The sequence below is a fragment of the Schistocerca americana genome, chromosome 9 (assembly GCF_021461395.2).
Source record: "Schistocerca americana isolate TAMUIC-IGC-003095 chromosome 9, iqSchAmer2.1, whole genome shotgun sequence".
Lineage (NCBI taxonomy): Eukaryota > Metazoa > Arthropoda > Insecta > Orthoptera > Acrididae > Schistocerca > Schistocerca americana.
This window is the reverse complement of record NC_060127.1, coordinates 200,892,794-200,913,706: the sequence shown is the minus strand read 5'-3', so window position 1 is coordinate 200,913,706 and position 20,913 is coordinate 200,892,794. Positions and strand designations below refer to the sequence as shown.

General features: G+C 43.2%; 1 protein-coding gene across 1 annotated transcript in view; it reads right to left on the bottom strand.

Moving 5' to 3' along the window:
* The window catches only part of LOC124551195 (venom protease-like), a 220,675-nt gene that overhangs the window by 50,667 nt on the left and 149,095 nt on the right, over positions 1–20,913 (bottom strand). The gene's annotated exons all lie outside the window — the stretch shown is intronic.

The following is a 20,913-nucleotide window of genomic DNA, read 5'->3' as shown; positions in this document are numbered from 1 at the left end:
TGGTTTTCATTGCCTTCTGCATCCTCATGTCGTTGATCATTGCTGATTCTTCCGCCTTTAGGGGCAATTTCCCACCCCTAGGACAAGAGAGTGCGCTGAACCTCTATCCGCTCCTCCGCCCTCTTTGACAAGGCCGTTGGCAGAATGGGGCTGACTTCTTATGCCGGAAGTCTTCGGCCGCCAATGCTGATTATTTATCAAAATTTAGGCAGTGGCGGGGATCGAAGACGTTTTGATTATGAATCAAAGACGCTACCCCTAGACCACACTAGTTAATTGCCAGACTCAGACATTCTACAAACCAACGTGAATAGCCGTTTTGTTGCCAGTTCCCCAAATGGTTTTAGAAATTATGATAGAATGTTATCTATCCCTTCTGTCTTATTTGATCTTAAGTCCTCCAAAGCTCTTTTAAATTCTGATTCTAATACAGGATCCCCTGTCTCTTCTAAATCGACTCCTGTTTCTTCTTCTATCACATCAGACAAATCTTCCCTCTCATAGAGGCTTTTAGTGTATTATTTCCACCAATCGCTCTCTCCTCTTCATTTAGCAGTGGAATTCCTGTGGCACTATACATGTTATCACCCTTTATTTTAATGTCATCGAAGGTTGGTTCAAATGGCTCTGAGCATTATGGGACTTAACATCTGTGGTCATCAGTCCCCTAGGACTTAGAACTACTTAAACCTAACTAACTTAAGGACATCACAGACATCCATGCCCGAGGCAGGATTCGAACCTGCGACCGTAGCAGTCGCGCGGTTCCGGACTGAGCGCCTAGAACCGCTCGGCCACCGCGGCCGGCCATCGAAGGTTGTTTTGACTTTCCTGTATGCTGAGTTTGTCCTTCCGACATTCATTTCTTTTTCGATGTCTTCACATTTTTCCTGCAGCTATTTCGTCTTAGCTTCCCTGCACTTCCTATTTATTTCATTCCTCAGCGACTTGTATTTCTGTATTCCTAAGTTTCCCGCGACATTTTTGTACTTCCTCCTTTCATAGATCAATTGAAGTATTTCTTCTGTTACCCATGGTTTCTTCGCAGTTACTTTCTTTGTAGCACTGTTTTCTTTCCCAACTTCCGAGATGGCACGTTTTAGAGATGTCCATTCCTGTTCAACTGCACTGCCTACAAAAGTTCAAAAAATGTCCGACAGATGGCGCTTCATCTGATCAGAATAGCAATAATTAGCATAACAAAGTAAGACAAAGCAAAGATGATGTTCTTTACAGGAAATGCTCAATATGTCCACCATCATTCCTCAACAATAGCTGTTGTTGTTGTTGTTGTGGTCTTCAGTCCTGAGACTGGTTTGATGCAGCTCTCCATGCTACTCTATCCTGTGCAAGCTTTTTCATCTCCCAGTACCTACTGCAACCTACATCCTTCTGAATCTGCTTAGTGTATTCATCTCTTGGTCTCCCTCTACGATTTTTAACCTCCACGCTGCCCTCCAATACTAAATTGGTGATCCCTTGATGTCTCAGAACATGTCCTACCAACCGATCCCTTCTTCTGGTCAAGTTGTGCCACAAACTTCTCTTCTCCCCAATCCTATTCAATACTTCCTCATTAGTTATGTGATCTACCCATCTAATCTTCAGCATTCTTCTGTAGCACCACATTTCGAAAGCTTCAATTCTCTTCTTGTCCAAACTATTTATCGCCCATGTTTCACTTCCATACATGGCTACACTCCATACGAATACTTTCAGAAATGACTTCCCGACACTTAAATCAATACTGGATGTTAACAAATTTCTCTTCTTCAGAAACGCTTTCCTTGCCATTGCCAGCCTACATTTTATATCCTCTCTACTTCGACCATCATCAGTTATTTTGCTCCCCAAATAGCAAAACTCCTTTACTACTTTAAGTGCCTCATTTCCTAATCTAATTCCCTCAGCATCACCCGACTTAATTAGACTACATTCCATTATCCTTGTTTTGCTTTTGTTGATGTTCATCTTATATCCTCCTTTCAAGACACTGTCCATTCCATTCAACTGCTCTTCCAAGTCCTTTGCTGTCTCTGACAGAATTACAATGTCAACGGCGAACCTCAAAGTTTTTATTTCTTCTCCATGAATTTTAATACCTACTCCGAATTTTTCTTTTGTTTCCTTTACTGCTTGCTCAATATACACATTGAACAACATCGGGGAGAGGCTACAACCCTGTCTTACTCCCTTTCCATCCACTGCTTCCCTTTCATGTCCCTCGACTCTTATAACTGCCATCTGGTTTCTGTACAAATTGTAAATAGCCTTTCGCTCCCTGTATTTTACCCCTGCCACCTTTAGAATTTGAAAGAGAGTATTCCAGTCAACATTGTCAAAAGCTTTCTCTAAGTCTACAAATGCTAGAAACGTAGGTGTGCCTTTCCTTAATCTTTCTTCTAAGATAAGTCGTAAGGTCAGTATTGCCTCACGTGTTCCAGTGTTTCTACGGAATCCAAACTGATCTTCCCCGAGGTTGGCTTCTACTAGTTTTTCCATTCGTCTGTAAAGAATTCGTGTTAGTATTTTGCAGCTGTGACTTATTAAGCTGATAGTTCGGTAATTTTCACATCTGTCAACACCTGCTTTCTTTGGGATTGGAATTATTATATTCTTTTTGAAGTCTGAGGGTATTTCGCCTGTTTCATACATCTTGCTCACCAGATGGTAGAGTTTTGTCAGGACTGGCTCTCCCACGGCCGTCAGTAGCTCCAATGGAATATTGTCTACTCCGGGGGCCTTGTTTCGACTCAGGTCTTTCAGTGCTCTGTCAAACTCTTCACGCAGTATCATATCTCCCATTTCATCTTCATCTACATCCTCTTCCATTTCCATAATATTGTCCTCAAGTACATCGCCCTTGTATAGACCCTCTATATACTCCTTCCACCTTTCTGCTTTCCCTTCTTTGCTTAGAACTGGGTTTCCATCTGAGCTCTTGATATTCACACAAGTCGTTCTCTTCTCTCCAAAGGTCTCTTTAATTTTCCTGTAGGCGGTATCTACACTCCTGGAAATTGAAATAAGAACACCGTGAATTCATTGTCCCAGGAAGGGGAAACTTTATTGACACATTCCTGGGGTCAGATACATCACATGATCACACTGACAGAACCACAGGCACATAGACACAGGCAACAGAGCATGCACAATGTCGGCACTAGTACAGTGTATATCCACCTTTCGCAGCAATGCAGGCTGCTATTCTCCCATGGAGACGATCGTAGAGATGCTGGATGTAGTCCTGTGGAACGGCTTGCCATGCCATTTCCACCTGGCGCCGCAGTTGGACCAGCGTTCGTGCTGGACGTGCAGACCGCGTGAGACGACGCTTCATCCAGTCCCAAACATGACAGATCCGGAGATCTTGCTGGCCAGGGTAGTTGACTTACACCTTCTAGAGCACGTTGGGTGGCACGGGATACATGCGGACGTGCATTGTCCTGTTGGAACAGCAAGTTCTCTTGCCGGTCTAGGAATGGTAGAACGATGGGTTCGATGACGGTTTGGATGTACCGTGCACTATTCAGTGTCCCCTCGACGATCACCAGCGGTGTACGGCCAGTGTAGGAGATCGCTCCCCACACCATGATGCCGGGTGTTGGCCCTGTGTGCCTCGGTCGTATGCAGTCCTGATTGTGGCGCTCACCTGCACGGCGCCAAACACGCATACGACCATCATTGGCACCAAGGCAGAAGCGACTCTCATCGCTGAAGACGACACGTCTCCATTCGTCCCTCCATTCACGCCTGTCGCGACACCACTGGAGGCGGGCTGCACGATGTTGGGGCGTGAGCGGAAGACGGCCTAATGGTGTGCGGGACCGTAGCCCAGCTTCATGGAGACGGTTGCGAATGGTCCTCGCCGATACCCCAGGAGCAACAGTGTCCCTAATTTGCTGGGAAGTGGCGGTGCGGTCCCCTACGGCACTGCGTAGGATCCTACGGTCTTGGCGTGCATCCGTGCGTCGCTGCGGTCCGGTTCCAGGTCGACGGGCACGTGCACGTTCCGCCGACCACTGGCGACAACATCGATGTACTGTGGAGACCTCACGCCCCACGTGTTGAGCAATTCGGCGGTACGTCCACCCGGCCTCCCGCATGCCCACTATACGCCCTCGCTCAAAGTCCGTCAACTGCACATACGGTTCACGTCCACGCTGTCGCGGCATGCTACCAGTGTTAAAGACTGCGATGGAGCTCCGTATGCCACGGCAAACTGGCTGACACTGACGGCGGCGGAGCACAAATGCTGCGCAGCTAGCTGCATTCGACGGCCAACACCGCGGTTCCTGGTGTGTCCGCTGTGCCGTGCGTGTGATCATTGCTTGTACAGCCCTGTCGCAGTGTCCGGAGCAAGTATGGTGGGTCTGACACACCGGTGTCAATGTGTTCTTTTTTCCATTTCCAGGAGTGTATCTTACCCCTAGCGAGATAGGCCTCTACATCCTTACATTTGTCCTCTAGCCATTCCTGCTTAGCCATTTTGCACTTCCTGTCGATCTCATTTTTGAGACGTTTGTATTCCTTTTTGCCTGTTTCACTTACTGTATTTTTATATTTTCTCCTTTCATCAATTGAATTCAAAATTTCTTCTGTTACCCAAGGATTTCTACTAGCCCTCGTCCTTTTACCTAATTGATCCTCTGCTGCCTTCACTACTTCATCCCTCAAAGCTACCCATTCTTCTTCTACTGTATTTATTTCCCCCATTCCTGTCAATTGCTCCCTTATGCTCTCCCTGAATCTCTGTACAATCTCTGGTTCTTTCAGTTTATCCAGGTCCCATCTCCTTAAATTCCCACCTTTTTGCAGTTTCTTCAGTTTTAATCTACAGGTCATAACCAATAGATTGTGGTCAGAGTCCACATCTGCCCCTGGAAATGTCTTACAATTTAAAACCTGGTTCCTAAATCTCTGTCTTACCATTATATAATCTATCTGATACCTTTTAGTATCTCCAGGGTTCTTCCATGTATACAACTTTCTTTCATGATTCTTAAACCAAGTGTTAGTTATGATTATGTTGTGCTCTGCGCAAAATTCTACCAGGCGGCTTCCTCTTTCATTTCTGTCCCCCAATCCATATTCACCTACTATGTTTCCTTCTCTCCCTTTTCCTACACTCGAATTCCAGTCACCCATGACTATTAAATTTTCGTCTCCCTTCACTATCTGAATAATTTCTTTTATTTCATCATACATTTCTTCATATTCTTCGTCATCTGCAGAGCTAGTTGGCATATAAACTTGTACTACTGTAGTAGGTGTGGGCTTCGTATCTATCTTGGCCACAATAATGCGTTCACTATGATGTTTGTAGTAGCTTACCCGCATTCCTATTTTCCTAGTCATTATTAAACCTACTCCTGCATTACCCCTATTTGATTTTGTGTTTATAACCCTGTAGTCACCTGACCAGAAGTCTTGTTCCTCCTGCCACCGAACTTCACTAATTCCCACTATATCTAACTTCATCCTATCCATTTCCCTTTTTAAATTTTCTAACCTACCTGCCCGAATAAGGGATCTGACATTCCACGCTCCGATCCGTAGAACGCCAGTTTTCTTTCTCCTGATAACGACATCCTCTTGGGTAGTCCCCGCCCGGAGATCCGAATGGGGGCTATTTTACCTCCGGAATATTTTACCCAAGAGGACGCCATCATCATGTAATCATACAGTAAAGCTGCATGCCCTCGGGAAAAATTACGGCTGTAGTTTCCCCTTGCTTTCAGCCGTTCGCAGTACCAACACAGCAAGGCCGTTTTGGTTATTGTTACAAGGCCAGATCAGTCAATCATCCAGACTGTTGCCCTTGCAGCTACTGAAAAGGCTGCTGCCCCTCTTCAGGAACCACATGTTTGTCTGGCCTGTCAACAGATACCCCTCCGTTGTGGTTGCACCTACGGTACGGCTATCTGTATCGCTGAGGCACGCAAGCCTCCCCACCAACGGCAAGGTCCATGGTTCATGGGGGGGGGGGAACAACAATAGCTGTAGTCGAGGAATAATGTTGTGAACAGCACTGTAAAGCATGTCCGGAGTTATGGTGAGGCTTTGGCGTCGGATGTTGTCTTTCAGCATCCCTAGAGATGTCGGTCGATCACGATACACTTGCGACTTCAAATAACCCAAAGCCAATAATCGCTCGGACTGAGGTCTGTGGACCTGGGAGGCCAAGCATGACATTGTATCTGAATCTCAAACTGATGAAGGAATGTTTAAACCTCCTTCTTATATAGCATGCTTCTTCTTCTGCTTTGTAAACGGCAAGAGAAACATGATGCATAGATGTCCACAGAGGTATGTATTAAAGTCCTGATAGCGCCGATCATTGTAGAACGCACGTTTTCTGTGAGTGGAGTATCGCTGCAATTCTTCCGACGGTTGCTGGTCACCAAATGGGTCGAAATAGTAGACGGTAACCTCATTTTTCATACGTGTGATACCCAGTGGGAGCCGGGGCCTCGAGTAACATCTAAATTCATAATACCACGTTCACCAGTTTTCCACGTAGTCTTCGGTAATGTATCCCGCATAAACGCACCACGGGATCTTGGAAAGTTGAATTTCTTTATAACAAACTTAAGAAGATGCGTATTTGTGAGTGGTCGATGTAGTAGAACCGTTAATGGGCTTTTTTAAATTTATGAATGGAGCAAGCCCTTTCTTGTACAGTTTCAAGTATAGTCCTTTTCCTATGGCTGCTGCTTCCATCATGCGGTTATGGCTTCTTGGTTCTTCTAAATGCGCTTGGGAGTCTTGTGCGTTCTTGACCATTAGAGTGATAGCTGCAGCACCACCAGCGAGGGACCCTACCGCCGAGAGCGCGGAGAGGGCCGGGATGAGAAGTGGAAGAAAACCCCCACATGTCTTGAATACTGGTAGAACTCGAGATGCTCCCACCGATCCTCTTAGGCTTCTTCTTCTTCACGCACCTTTCTGCTTCACTGCGCTTTTAGCCGCTTACATCGCTGTCAGGATACAGTTCTTCAGACAGCTCTGCTTCCCGCCCTTGTCCCTCTTTTTGTTTAGTGCACAACTTGTGGCATTTATAACTCTCTTGAAATTCATCGCTCTTAACCCAACTTAATTTTTCCTCACATGATTTTGTCGACTGCAAATCCTGCGGTGCGTTGACCTACACCAATATTCTTTCTTCTCCGTATCTCCTTAGCCTTAGCAATTAAAATCCTGTGTGCAATGTGACGACTTGATAGATCTTTATTTGCAGCGTATGCAATCTCATGTCCCATACACCCGTCGTCGAACAGATTAACCCCCTTATCACCTCAAGCGGAGCACTTCTGAAGCTTTGTCCGCCGACCGTTGTGCCCGAGCGGTTCTAGGCGCTTCAGTCTGGATCCGCGGGACCGCTACGGTCGCAGGTTCGAATCCTGCCTCGGGCATGGATGTGTGTGATGTCCTTAGGTTAGTTAGATTTAAGTAGTTCTAAGTTCTAGGAGACTGATGACCTCAGATGTCAAGTTCCATAGTACTCAGAGCCATTTGAACCATTTGAACCAAGATTTGTCCCAGACACACAGTAGCTATACCCAGGGATGTATAATTCCACTGGCAATTTGTCTAAAATACCACCACCTTCTCGAATGCGTCTCCTGGCATGCATGTTATGCTACTGCGGTGGCTGTGGACTGGGCACCGCTGTGGACTGGGCACCCTCATTACATAGCAAATCGTCGGCATCAAATGTTCAAATGTGTGTGAAATCCTATGGGACTTAACTGCTAAGGTCATCAGTCCCGAAGCTTACACACTACTTAACCTAAATTATCCTAAGGACAAACACACACACCCATGACCGAGGGAGGACTCGAACCTCCGCCGGGACCAGCCGCACAGTCCATGACTGCAGCGCCTTAGACCGCGTCGGCATCAATCTGTTTTGCGTAGCAGGAAAACACATCCGGTTCTGAGCTTTTCTGCAACTCCTCGGTGTAGAAGCAGCCTGCAATTTCTTCACCTTTACTATCCTTCAATACATAAGCTCTCGGATTCGTTCTTTGCACCTGTGAAACTGTAAATATCTCTGTTGACCAGTTCGGTAGGTATGATTTCTCAAATCCGGTCTTGTGTTTTGAGATACACACCACATCACCTACATTAAATTTATGTCTGCGTGGATCCAGCATTTTAATGCGATAGTACACCGTATCCTTGAGTCCATTATCACGAACGTCGATTGTCTAATTTTTATTGTGGTATGTTTGGTTCGATTATACTGAGCAATTAATTCTAGGAGGATATCTGTCCATTTGTAAGAGCTGCGAAGGTTATAACGCATCCACATTCGACCTTTTCAGACGCTCCACGATACTTGCCTTCAGGTGAGTGAATGTTGAGTAGTGATGTATCCCATACCACTGCATCACGGTATTGAGATACCTATTGAAAACCCGGCAGAGGTTCGAGTCCTCCCTCGGGCATTTGTGTGTGTGTCTGTCCTTAGGATAGTTTAGGTTGAGTAGTGTGTAAGCTTAGGGACTGATGACCTTAGCAGTTAAGTCCCATAAGATTTCACACACACTTGAATCTATTGTAAAACTCCCCACCGTGATCGGTTTGGAGGTTGTCTGGGCATCGATTCGTCCCTGTATGTAGCAAACGCTCAAAAACACATTTCTACCCGTTTTTGTTTTAACAGGTAATGCCCAGACAAATTTGGAGTATGTATCATTAAAATATATTTGAATACATTATTCTCATGTGAATATTCCCTCATGCCTACAAGATCAACTTGCCATAAGTCATCTAATCATAACATGCCTACGAAGGTGTGTTTTGCGTGCTGGTTTGTGCAGTTCTCGAACTACTGCCTCCATACTTATTCGATGATATCTCTCTCTCTAAGCTCAGAGATTCCTAAAACAGCCTCATTCGAACGAACTGTATTACCTGCACCAGCTGATACCATGAGCGGCGGTAGTCGATCTGTTAGCTCGATAGGTTCGTTATAATATATATACTGCGGGATTCGATTGTTCACTGCTTTATGCTAAATATCAATAACATCACCGCTACTGTGCTGTTGTTGTTGTTGTTTTCGCCAACACGTATCCGTTTTATAATGGTTTTATATTTATTGTTGCTCAGGTTTTTCTCGATCTTATGTAGATCAGTCATGTGCCGTATTTAACGGTACGTTTCCCTGAATAATATCTAAGATTTTTGGTAGGTCTTAGAGAAGTAACATTCATTAAGCCAGGCGTTTTCTCAAAGCGCCTATCACCAATCTGTATTGTGTCATCAGTTACAGTTATAAGATGCATGCCCGACATGTACGGTCTTGCCCTGCTGCGCCGAATGTTCTACTTGACCAGGGTCGGGACGGATAATGAATTCGTTCATGGCAATACCACCGTTATCGTGTGTTTTTGTTTTTTTCTGATAGGTGTCTGAGAGATTCAGTAACCGGCTTAAAGGTCTTTCTTAGTGTTTGCTGTCGATCCATATACCGTAAACCCAGAAACCGTAATTGCTCACGAACTACTTTTCCGCTCCTGAATCACTTTCTGCTTCGTTGACATCTCGGAGTAATCAGACATCTCCGCAGCGTGAGACTTTATATATTCGCTCTTCTTCTTCCTCTTGCTATCTGCCTGCTCTCCGTTCTCAGCAACAAGGAACTCTACATATATTTTCCCCTCAATAGCCTCGACCTTTTAAAATGGTTCAAATGGCTCTGAGCACTATGGGACTCAACTGCTGAGGTCATTAGTCCCCTAGAACTTAGAACTAGTTAAACCTAACTAACCTAAGGACATCACAAACATCCATGTCCGAGGCAGGATTCGAACCTGCGACCGTAGCGGTCTTGCGGTTCCAGACTGCAGCGCCTTTAACCGCACGGCCACTTCGGCCGGCCCTCGACCTTTTCAGTTAGGTCGGTTACTTTCTTACCGACTTCATTAACTAACACATTTAACGAATTCACCATTCTCAGAAGAGTCTGGTAATACGTCTCTAGTTCTCTGTGCATACCTCCATCCTTACGCACAACAGCCTAAATTTCCGCATCCATGTACAGGCGAATGTTCTGTCTGTGTACACCCATTCTCTCGGGTTGAGAGCTAGACATGAGTGCGAATTTGTCCATGGTGCAGCTTATACTCATGTACCATCCTCTCTTACCGTGCTGTATATGCAGTAACTCTTGAAAGTTTCCCCTGTACCTACCATCACTCAGTTCTCTTGTTTCATCGATAACGAGAAACCCATACTGTGAATGATTCCAGCAATCAGAACATTTCTTTACAAAATTGTTGAACGATATGTCAATTCCGACACGTGCTCATAAATGTGTTTAAATTCATATTGTCTTGTTTGAAGGCTATAATGAGGTTTGCATTATCCTTAACCAGCTGTTTTAGGATTCTGGAATATATTTCGCTTAGATAAAATACATCATCACCCATAAGACGACGGGAATAGAAATATTTTCGAATTTGGTCTTGGTTTACCCCAGCAACATCGTCAAATATGAAGACAGTGTTTGGCTTTGGTTTTTCAGATGGAGGGATATCACCGCTTTCACTGAATATCGTGTATGTATTATCATCTACACCGTGTAATATCTCCTGTAATAGCTGATACTTGGGTTGAAACAGTGTTTTTGAGAATACACAAATATATTCAAATCGGACTCCATCTACATGTGTTAGCAGCGTCATGAGGACATTAGTCTTGCCACAATTGGATGGACCTACAATAATTGCTCGTATGTTATTCAAATAGTGAAGGGAGATGAAAATTTAATAGTCATGGGTGACTGGAATTCCATAGTAGGAAAAGGAAGAGAAGGAAACGTAGTAGGTGAATATGGAATGGGGGTAACAAATGAAAGAGGAATCCACCTGGTAGAACTTTGCGCAGAGCATAACTTAATCATAGCTAACACTTGGTTCAAGAATCATGAAAGAGGGTTGTATACATAGAAGAGGCCTGGAGATACTGGAAGGTTTCAGATAGATTATACAACGATAAGACAGAGATTTTGGAACCAAGTTTTAAATTGTAAGACATTTCAAGGGGCAGATGTGGACACTGACGACAATATATTGGTTATGAACTATAGATTAAAACTGAAGAAACTGCAAAAAGGTGGGAATTTAACCAGATGGGAACTGGATAAACTGAGAGAACCAGAGGCTGTAGAGAGTTTCAGGGAGAGCATTACGGAACGATTGACAAGACTAGGGGAAAGAAATACAGTAGAAGACGAATGGGTAGCTTTGAGAGACGAAACAGTGAAGGCAGCAGAGGATCAAGTAGGTAAAAAGATGAGGGCTAGTAGAAATCCTTGGGTAACAGAAAAGATATAGAATTTAACTGATGAAAGGAGAAAATACAAAACTGCAGTAAATGAAGCAGGCAAAAAGGAATACAAACGTCTCGAAAATGAGATCGACAGGAAGTGCAAAACTGCTAAGCAGGGATGGCTAGAGGACAAATGTAAGGATGTAGAGGCTTATCTCACTAGGGGTAAGATAGATACTGCCTACAGGAAAATTAAAGAGACCTTTGGAGAAAGGAGAACCACTTGCATGAATATCGAGAGCTCAGGTGGAAACCCAGTTCTAAGCAAAGAAGGGAAAGCAGAAAGGTGGAAGGAGTATATAGAGGGTCTATACAAGGGTGATGTACTAGAGGACAATATTATGGAAATGGAAGAGGACGTAGATGAAGATGAAATGGTAGATATGATACTCCCTGAAGAGTTTGACAGAGCACTGAAAGACCTGAGTCGAAACAAGGCCCTGGGAGTAGTCAGCATTCCTTTAGAACTACTGAGAACTACTGACGGCCTTGGGAGAGCCAGTCCTGACAAAACTCTACCATCTGGTGAGGAAGATGTATGAGACAGGCGAAATACCCTCAGACTTGAAGAAGAATATAATAATTCCAATCCCAAAGGAAGCAGCTGTTGACAGATGTGAAAATTACAGAACTATCAGTTTAATAAGTCACAGCTGCAAGATACTAACACGAATTCTTTACAGACGAATGGAAAAACAGGTAGAAGCCGACCTCGGAGAAGATCAGTTTGGATTCCATAGAAATATTTGAACACGTGAGGCAATACTGACACTACGACCTATCTTAGGAGATAGATTAAGGAAAGGTAAACCTAGGTTTCTAGCACTTGTAGACTTAGAGAAAGCTTTTGACAATATTGATTGGAAAACTCTCTTTCAAATTCTGCAGGTGACAGGTATAAAATACAGGGAGTGAAAGGCTATTTACAATTTGTACAGAAACCAGATGGCAGTTATAAGAGTCGAGGGGCCTGATAGGGAAGCAGTGGTTGGTAAAGGAGTGAGACAGGGTTCAAGCCTATCCCCAAAGTTACTCAATCTGTATATAGAGCAAGCAGTAAAGGATACAAAAGAAAAATTCGGGGTAGGAATTAAAATCCATGGAGAAGAAGTAAAAATTTGTGGTTCACCAATGTCACTGCAGTTCTGTCAGAGACAGCAAGGGACCTGAAAGAGCAGCTGAACGGAATGGACAGTGTCCTGAAAGGATGCTATAAAATGAACATCAACAAAAGCAAAGCGAGAATAATGGAATACATTCGAATTAAGTCGAGTGGTGGTGAGGGAATTAGATTAGGAAATAAGACACTTAAAGTAGTAAATGAGTTTTGCTATTTGGGGAGCAAAATAACTGCTGATGATCGAAGTAGAGATGATATAAAATGTAGACTGGCAATGGCAAGCAAAGCGTTTCTGAAGAAGAGAAACATCGACTATAGATTTAAGTGTCAGGAAGTCGTTTCTGAATGTATTTGCATGGACTGTAGCCATGTATGGAAGTGAAACGTGGACGATATATAGTTTAGACAAGAAGAGAATAAAAGCTTTCGAAATGTGGTGCTACAGAAGAATGCTGAAGATAAGGTGGGTAGATCACGTAACTAACTAGGAGGTACTGAATAAATTTGGGGAGAAGAGAAATGTGTGGGACAACTTGACTAGAAGAAGGGATCGGTTGGTAGGTCATGTTCTGAGGCATCAAGGTATCACCAATGTAGTATTGAAGGACAGCGTGGAGGGTAAAAATCGTAGATGGAGACCAAGAGATGAATACACTAAGCAGATTAAGTAGGATGTAGGTTGCAGTAGGTATTGGGAGATGAAGAAGCTTGCACAGGACAGAGTAGCATGGAGAGCTGCATCAGACCAGTCTCTGAACTGAAGACAGCAACAGCTACATCAGGTAGGAGAATTCCGTTCTTCTACAGGTCTTCTTTTGCATCTCCACAGGATCAGTCACATACAACAAAGTCCTTGTGATGATGATGTTTCACTCACCTTGCTGTGATACTGACTACGCCACGCTAGATACTGACAAGTAGTTGACATATATAGAAAGATACACTGGAAGGGAGGGTAATAACTTGTGTAGCCACTATAGCTCAAGCACTTAACTGTATGAGCTATATTGGTTACAGAGAAATATATATTACCATGAAGACTAACTTGATCATTCATTATGTCAATAACTGGTCTAGCTTTGAAAAATAATGATATTAATAAGAGTAATACTTTGAGTGTAATGAGAGAGTTATGAAATAGAACACAAACACGGTTTGACATTATACATATGTACAATATTTTTTTATTTAAATATCTTACATAGGATGTAGTATTTCAAGAAAATCATCAGACTCTTTCTGTATCTTCTTCTTTGCACCTGTACAGTATTTCCCAAACAAAGTTCTTTGACATGCAATAAATTCCCCGTGTATCTCTCTCAGGCCAATGGATGTCTCACAGTGTCTCAGATTTTTCAAATGCTCATTTAGTCTGGTTCTCTTTCGGTTCAGCGTTCATGTTCAAACAAAGGTGCTGCTTCAAATCATCAACATATACACTGTGCACACGTAGGAAGTATACAACATCATTGTATGCAGAGTCTATGCTCGGTAACCAGGGGTTCACTCTCTACAATGTAGAACGTAGTGCAGTATCCAGATCGTATAATTTCATAACTGAGGCGTGCCTTAGGTAAACGCAATGGTCACCCTATTTCACACATAGTGTGCAGTCATCATACACTGTTGTAATAGTGTCACACCAGTAAGGCAAATGTCTGGGTGAGAACGAGTTGGATAATACTCTGCAATCTGCTGAGTTATGTAGCGCTCTGCACGACATATTTCGTCTCAGTCGAACTCGGAAATTGGCACATTAACACCCTTCGATGCATTTTCAATTTCTTTTCTCGCATGCAAGCCTCAAACATGATGTGCTTCTATACCAACACTTACAAGTTTCGTTCCACTGGGAGTTAAGCTGTATGTGGAACTGAAAAGCATGGGTATACTCCACGCATTCGTATTCACAGCATCTGCACTCTGTGACTGCAATAACACAGGGATGTTTTTTTGGGATGGGTCATATGTTGGTGACCAGTACTGTCCTCCATCTTGCTATTGTTTAGGACCACCAGCAGCGTTCGATGTGTTGCGAGCAGATCGCATGTCCTCATCACACAAATCGATGAGTGCGACAGACAACAACAGCTCCTTGTCCTGCTCCAGCAAGTGGGCTGTGTGCGCTACAGGATCCCACGTGGTCGCTACAGGTTCAGACGTGCTGGAGGTTGTTGCTGCTGCAGGTCTAGAGGTCGCTGCAGGTCTGGACAAGATGGCAGCCAATGTCGCTACAGGTCCAGATGCGGCAGAGAGCGGCATGTTGGCGCTCTACCCTGTGGGCTTGGATGCGTCGAGGGTTACTGCTGAACAAAGTCTAGGAAGTATTACACATGGGCCAAGATGCGAAAACAATCAATAATAATAATAATAATAATAATGCTATCCACAGAGAAAGATGTGATAAGGGACCCTTACATTTCCGCTTCTCCTGTTCTGCAGGGCTGTGATGGATTGAGACTACTGTTAGGCTTCATGGTTCTTCTTCTTCTGCTGGTGCTAACTGATTGAGCAAGACTGAGATTCCAGAGGTGCTGAGACTGCCCTATATCCCCTCCAATGACGTTACCATGTACTGCCATCCTACTGGCTGAAGTCTAGCACATCACTGGATTGAGGGTGCCTAATGGTTCCCGCCATTTTCCCCCACCCCAGGCTGCCATCTTGGAGTACATCATGGGAGGGATAACACCGCCCTCTGGTGGCAGTACTGTGTACTAGGACTCCAGACCCCATGCTGAGCACACCAGATGGAGGCACTGCCTCAAATTGTCTAAATAAAAGCTGTTTAAATAAAGACATATGTCCATCCTATCCTTCACGGTGTGAGTCCTCTTCCCATCGATTCCTAGGAAGAGGTGGCGGTCGGATGACTTAGGTTAGTGGAAGTAGCCAAAGTGCCCTTTTTTCAACTCATAAATTTGAACTTCCCCGCATTTTCTGCGGGGGGAAGGGGAGGTAGCCGTGGTGTATTCAATTGTTCTGATGGAATTTGAACTTCCAGCCGTTTTCTGGGGAGGGTAGGGAGGTGGATGGGGTTATGTCAGTGGAGGTAGCCCAATTGACCTATGTTCCCACCAAAATTTGAACTTCCCACCAGGACATCATTGCAATGTTGAAATATCTATAGCTGCCATCTTGGATCCGCCATCTTGAATACATTTGACAACAATGGAGAGTGGAGCTGTACGAACTTTGTCCCACTGCTCATCTATACCAACACTATAAACTACAAAATTACTCTGAAAAAAACATATTTCAGAATTCGCACCACATACCATTCACTGCTTCTGTCCTCAAGACACGTTATCACAAGCCAAAAGTCAGTCACTCCCTAACACAGCAATGCCATGTACTAACAGCTCATTTAAAGCACTGTGGTAGACTATTACTGCAACTATTAACAAGACATACCTACATCCACACTTACCTGGTGGGGTCCCCAAACACTGGATCAGTACTCAACAGCATGTCACTCTGGTGTTCTGTATGGGTTTGCTTTGTAGATGAGTTACTCTTTAATACATTTCTCGCATCAACTACCTGTCTTATGTGGTTGTTCTGCTCTACATTGCTTTGAAGTTTTATGTCGAGATATTTGATGGAAATGGCTGAGTCAAGTAGGACGCATCTAACATGGCATTCGAAATTTACAGAGCTGTTTACCCTACTTATCTGCATTAGCATGCATTTTTCTAAATTTAGAGCAAACTGCAATACATCACACAAATTAGAAATTCTGTGTAAGTCATCCTGTATCCTCCAGCCATTTTTCAGCAACGACACTTTCCCATAAAGTACAACATCATCAACGAAAAGTCACTGCTGCCCAGTCTATCCATCATCGTTCATGTTTACAGAGTACCATGGAACGTGTTTTTAAATTGGAAGAAACCTTAATTATCTGGAGTAATTTTTGTAATTTGTGAAAAAATCTGCAGCACCTAAAAAGTGACTGCCAACATATAAAAATATTTGAAACTTATAGATCGTACAGATTTTTGCAGTCATCCATGAAAAATTTCTTTATTATTATTGTACACAGAAGGGCAAGATTGTGCAGCATCGGTGGCTGATCAACATACGTTCGGTAATGTGATATAATTCTGTCTTATCTGTTGTCAGTCATCAGTTCAATGCACAATGATGCTAAGGAGCTGCTTCTTGTACACTTGGTGGCATAATGGTAATTTATGTAACATCCCAGTTATGTTTCCTTGCACACAACTTACTTCTAACATCTTAATTTTTCTCATAATTTAGTGATCTATTTGGTTCCAAACATATTATATGCATACGTGCATAGGTATCAGTCCTGTGTACACAGTCATTTCTCAGTCTTGCTTAAGCAACAAATCACTCCATCATGAATTGGAAGATGGGAAGATACACAGTTCATGATGACATAAGAGACATAAGGAAGGGACATCTCGCTTATCCCTTATACCTGAAATATGGAGAATCTGATTGTGTTGACTACAGCACATATCACAGCGATTGTTCTAGTGCAAACGTCGCAGATTATCTATCTACCAGAGTGCAGGCAGTTAAATGCATGTGAAAGGCTATATTTTAATTAATAATGAAGTAATTAAACAGTGACACTGTATCATTAAGTATCTGAGATATTGTAGCCATTATGGTCGAAGTAAATGTGAATATACCAGTAAACTGCTTTCACACACTTACGTTGTATGCACATAGTAACCATTTTCTTATTTAAATGTGATTCATGTTGTAATCTTATTTTAAATCTGTTACAGATAACAAAGGGTGTGAAAAACAAACTGAATGGAATGGATAATGTCTTGGAAAAAGGTAACAGAATATAACTGAACTAAATCAGGTTATAATGAGGACTGCTGCCAGTGTGGCAATACCTACAACAGCATTTCTGAAAAATTGAATTTTGTTAATGTTAAGTATGAGGTTCAATGTAAGGTGGTCTTTTCTGAAGACAGGAGTAAAGAATTTTGCCCTCTGTGGAAGTGAAATGCAAAAGAAAAATATCTGAGAGAAGCGTAGAATAGAAGTGTAATGTGGAAGTCCATTTTTACCACCTTCCATAGGCAACAGGTAAGGTGACAGTTCCTTTTAACAGCTTTCATGAGCTTCTTCTCGATGAGACGATTCGATTGATATTTTACACGCTGTACTTTGAATGTAAGAGACTTAATTTGCATATCAGATGGTAATGAATGTGTATTTGGCAGCTCCCTTTTCCCATTTACATGTGCGTTCATTTCGGTAGCAATGCAAACATGGAACGGAGATTAGAAGCCACTTTTCACACCCGTCGGAGTAAAGGGATGGGTCATAAAGATCACGGCCGAGAGGGGCGCAGCACAGGCATCGACAGAGCTGCTTAGCTTGTTTCGCCATAGGGAGCCAATGGTGTGTTCATTGCCTCAGGCATCCCAAGGGAGAGACAAAAAATGGTTCAAATGGCTCTGAACACTATGGGACTTAACATCTGAGGTTATCAGTCCCCTAGAACTTAAAACTACTTAAACCTAACTAACTTAAGGACAAAACACACATCCATGCCCGAGGCAGGACTCGAACCTACGACCGTAGCGGTCGCGCGGTTCCAGACTGAAGCGCCTAGAACCGCACGCCCACACCGGCCGGCAAGGGAGAGACAACTGCGCAGTTCACACTAATTGTATGGGCCGCAGTTTCGGAAGCGGAGAATGGAATATGTAATTAAAGCAGGACGTGGTGCTCATGTGAGTTGTGCGTGATCTCACATACACAAATGAGTGACAGTAAAGGGCGGTTCTCTCTCATTTTCGGAACAGTCTGAAAATTTCGAGCTGAGGGAGATCGCAGTGTTCCCGTCATTTCTTTTGGAGATGGTGTTAACAGATAGGACGATTGAAAGCAATGTTTTGAGGGTGGTAGAAATAATTCACGTGTCTAGTAGTTTGCTTGGCAGACTCCAAATTTGGAAGGTGTCAATATTCGGCACTAACAGAGGAGAGGTAGTTCGATATACGTAATTTGCTGACAAGGAAGTACTCTCTCTCTCTCTCCGAAATGTTGTGTTGATACATGGAATATTTTATTCTGTGGTCATTTTGATAACAATTGGCTCTAAATAGTGCAGCATAAATAAGCTGCGAGTCTCGTATATTCTCCAACTAGTGAAAATGGGACAGAAGAGTCATGCTAGTTAATACGTTCTTGCGATAACTGTAAGGGCATCACTGAGCACGTAGCCCCACCAACCAGACGAGTGTACCCGCAGCCATTGTAGACAGGCTGGGGACAAACCGTCTTCTGTTTCACTGGAGAACTCGGTAAGAGGTCGTGACTCACTCTTCAGTCAAGAATAAGCAGCTCACTAAGTTGACAGGCTGTGTGGAGTACAGACAATCATCTGGCGTCCCAGGCATTCAATGGCACACTGTGCAGGAAAGGTAAACGATGCATTACAATCACGCAGGGCGTGTATTACATTTGATGTCACAAGTGTACCTCTTCGTCCAGCTCAGTGTTTAGTCTGGAGTATTATACTAAACTCTCATTCGTGTTGCCTTGTACTGTATCAGGCTTAATTCAGATATTAAAGAGGTGGCTGAGTTTGACATCTGAATTGAAACCATCGTAGAATGAAAGCGGTATGTTTCCGTACATGAATTCCCATTCAAAGTGTTACGAATTCACTCCCCTCTACAAGACCTAGAACGATGTAACGGGAATTTCCAAACACTTATCTTCTGGTTCGCAAGGGGGAATCTGTACATGGAGTCAAGTATGCGGCAACAAGAGGAATGCAGGAAAACGATGATATCGAAGCGAGCGGTGGTCGAGGCTCGGGATTGTGACGGATCGCGGTCCTGGACGGTCGTATGTGTGTTCTTTGACCGCTGACGAGCGCGTTGACCGCGCCAACTCACGCTTGCGGAAGCCGAGCAGGGGCTGTGCGAGGTCTGAAACCAGAGGGATGGGTGACTTCACAATCCTGTGGGCAGGGTGCGCAGTGGGGGGTACCTGCGCACATCTGCTCAGTTATTTTGCGAGCGGATCTGGAGGCTCTGCTATGCGTTATTACTATAGTTTACGAGTACGTAGGGTATCTACACATCTGTGTGAGGAATTATTTAGTAGCAGTTTGCAATAGTGTGTACTGAAATTATGATTGGGTGCGTGTCTGTGGGCTGTGCAACATGGCCCAGGATGATTGTGTGATATACTGTTTGGTTAAATAAGTTGTTGCAAAAATAAATAGAGTGTTGTCAATCATTACACCGCAGCACTGCACTGCGATGTCAAAGATGCGTGTGCTGACTGTGTTGGAGAACAAGTGATGACCGTACTGCTTGAAATAAAGTCTTCAGTCCCTTCCCCCCTGCAAAATCAAAGGACGTGAGTTACGTTACTATAAGTGGAGTTTATTATTTGACGCGATTCTCATAGGCTACCAGTGAAAAAAAGATAAGTGACCGAGAAAGTTCGTACGTGTGATCAATTATCGTGTTGGGATTTGAACTTGTGATAGATTTTTGTTATGCATTTAAGGAAAATGGCTTTCTCGCCGAGAAAATCGGACATCTTGAATAAACAATAAATGATAATAATAAATAGAAGTAGAGTTTTCGAGACATTATCGTGTTGGAATTTGGCGCAATTCTCTAGTGGCGGTAAGCCTATAATAATAAATAATAACAATAACTGAAAATGAATAATAATAAATGATAATGAATGATAATAAATGACAATGAATGATAATGAATGTTAATAAATGATAATGAATAATAAACAAAAGTAAAGTTTTGCAGCCATTATCGTATTGGAATTTGAATTTGGAGGGAATTTTCTTGTGGAGGCAGGTCAATAATAATAAATAATAATAAATGATAATAAATAATAATAAATGATAATGAATGTTAATAAATAATAATCAATAATAATGAATAATAATAATAAAAGATAAGTACGGTTTTGCATGCATTATCCTGTTGGAATTTGAATTTGGCACCTATTTCTTTCTGGAGGCTTAGGTTAGTGGACATAGCCCAATTGGTCTATTTAAATAATAATAAATGATAGTGAATGTTAATAAATGATAATCAATAATAATAAAGACAATTATGGTTTTGCATGCATTATCCTGTTGGAATTCAAACTACCCGCCATTTTCTCTCCTGGAGTCTTGGGTTAGTGGACGTAGCACAATTGGCCAATTTTCCTGCCAAAATTCAAACTTCCCGCCATTTTTTCTTGAGGTTAGGTTAGTGGACGTAGGACAATTGGCCTATTTTCCCGTTAAAATCTGCCATATTGGATGACGTCATGCGCTGTTGCCAGGTCTACATGCCGCCGTCTTTGATGACGTCATCACCGCCATCTTGAATAAATTTGGCAACAACGCAGCGTGAGCTGACACCCCCTTGTCCCCCTACTGCCGTTTGCAGCCATATTTCGTTGCACAAATAATCAGAAAT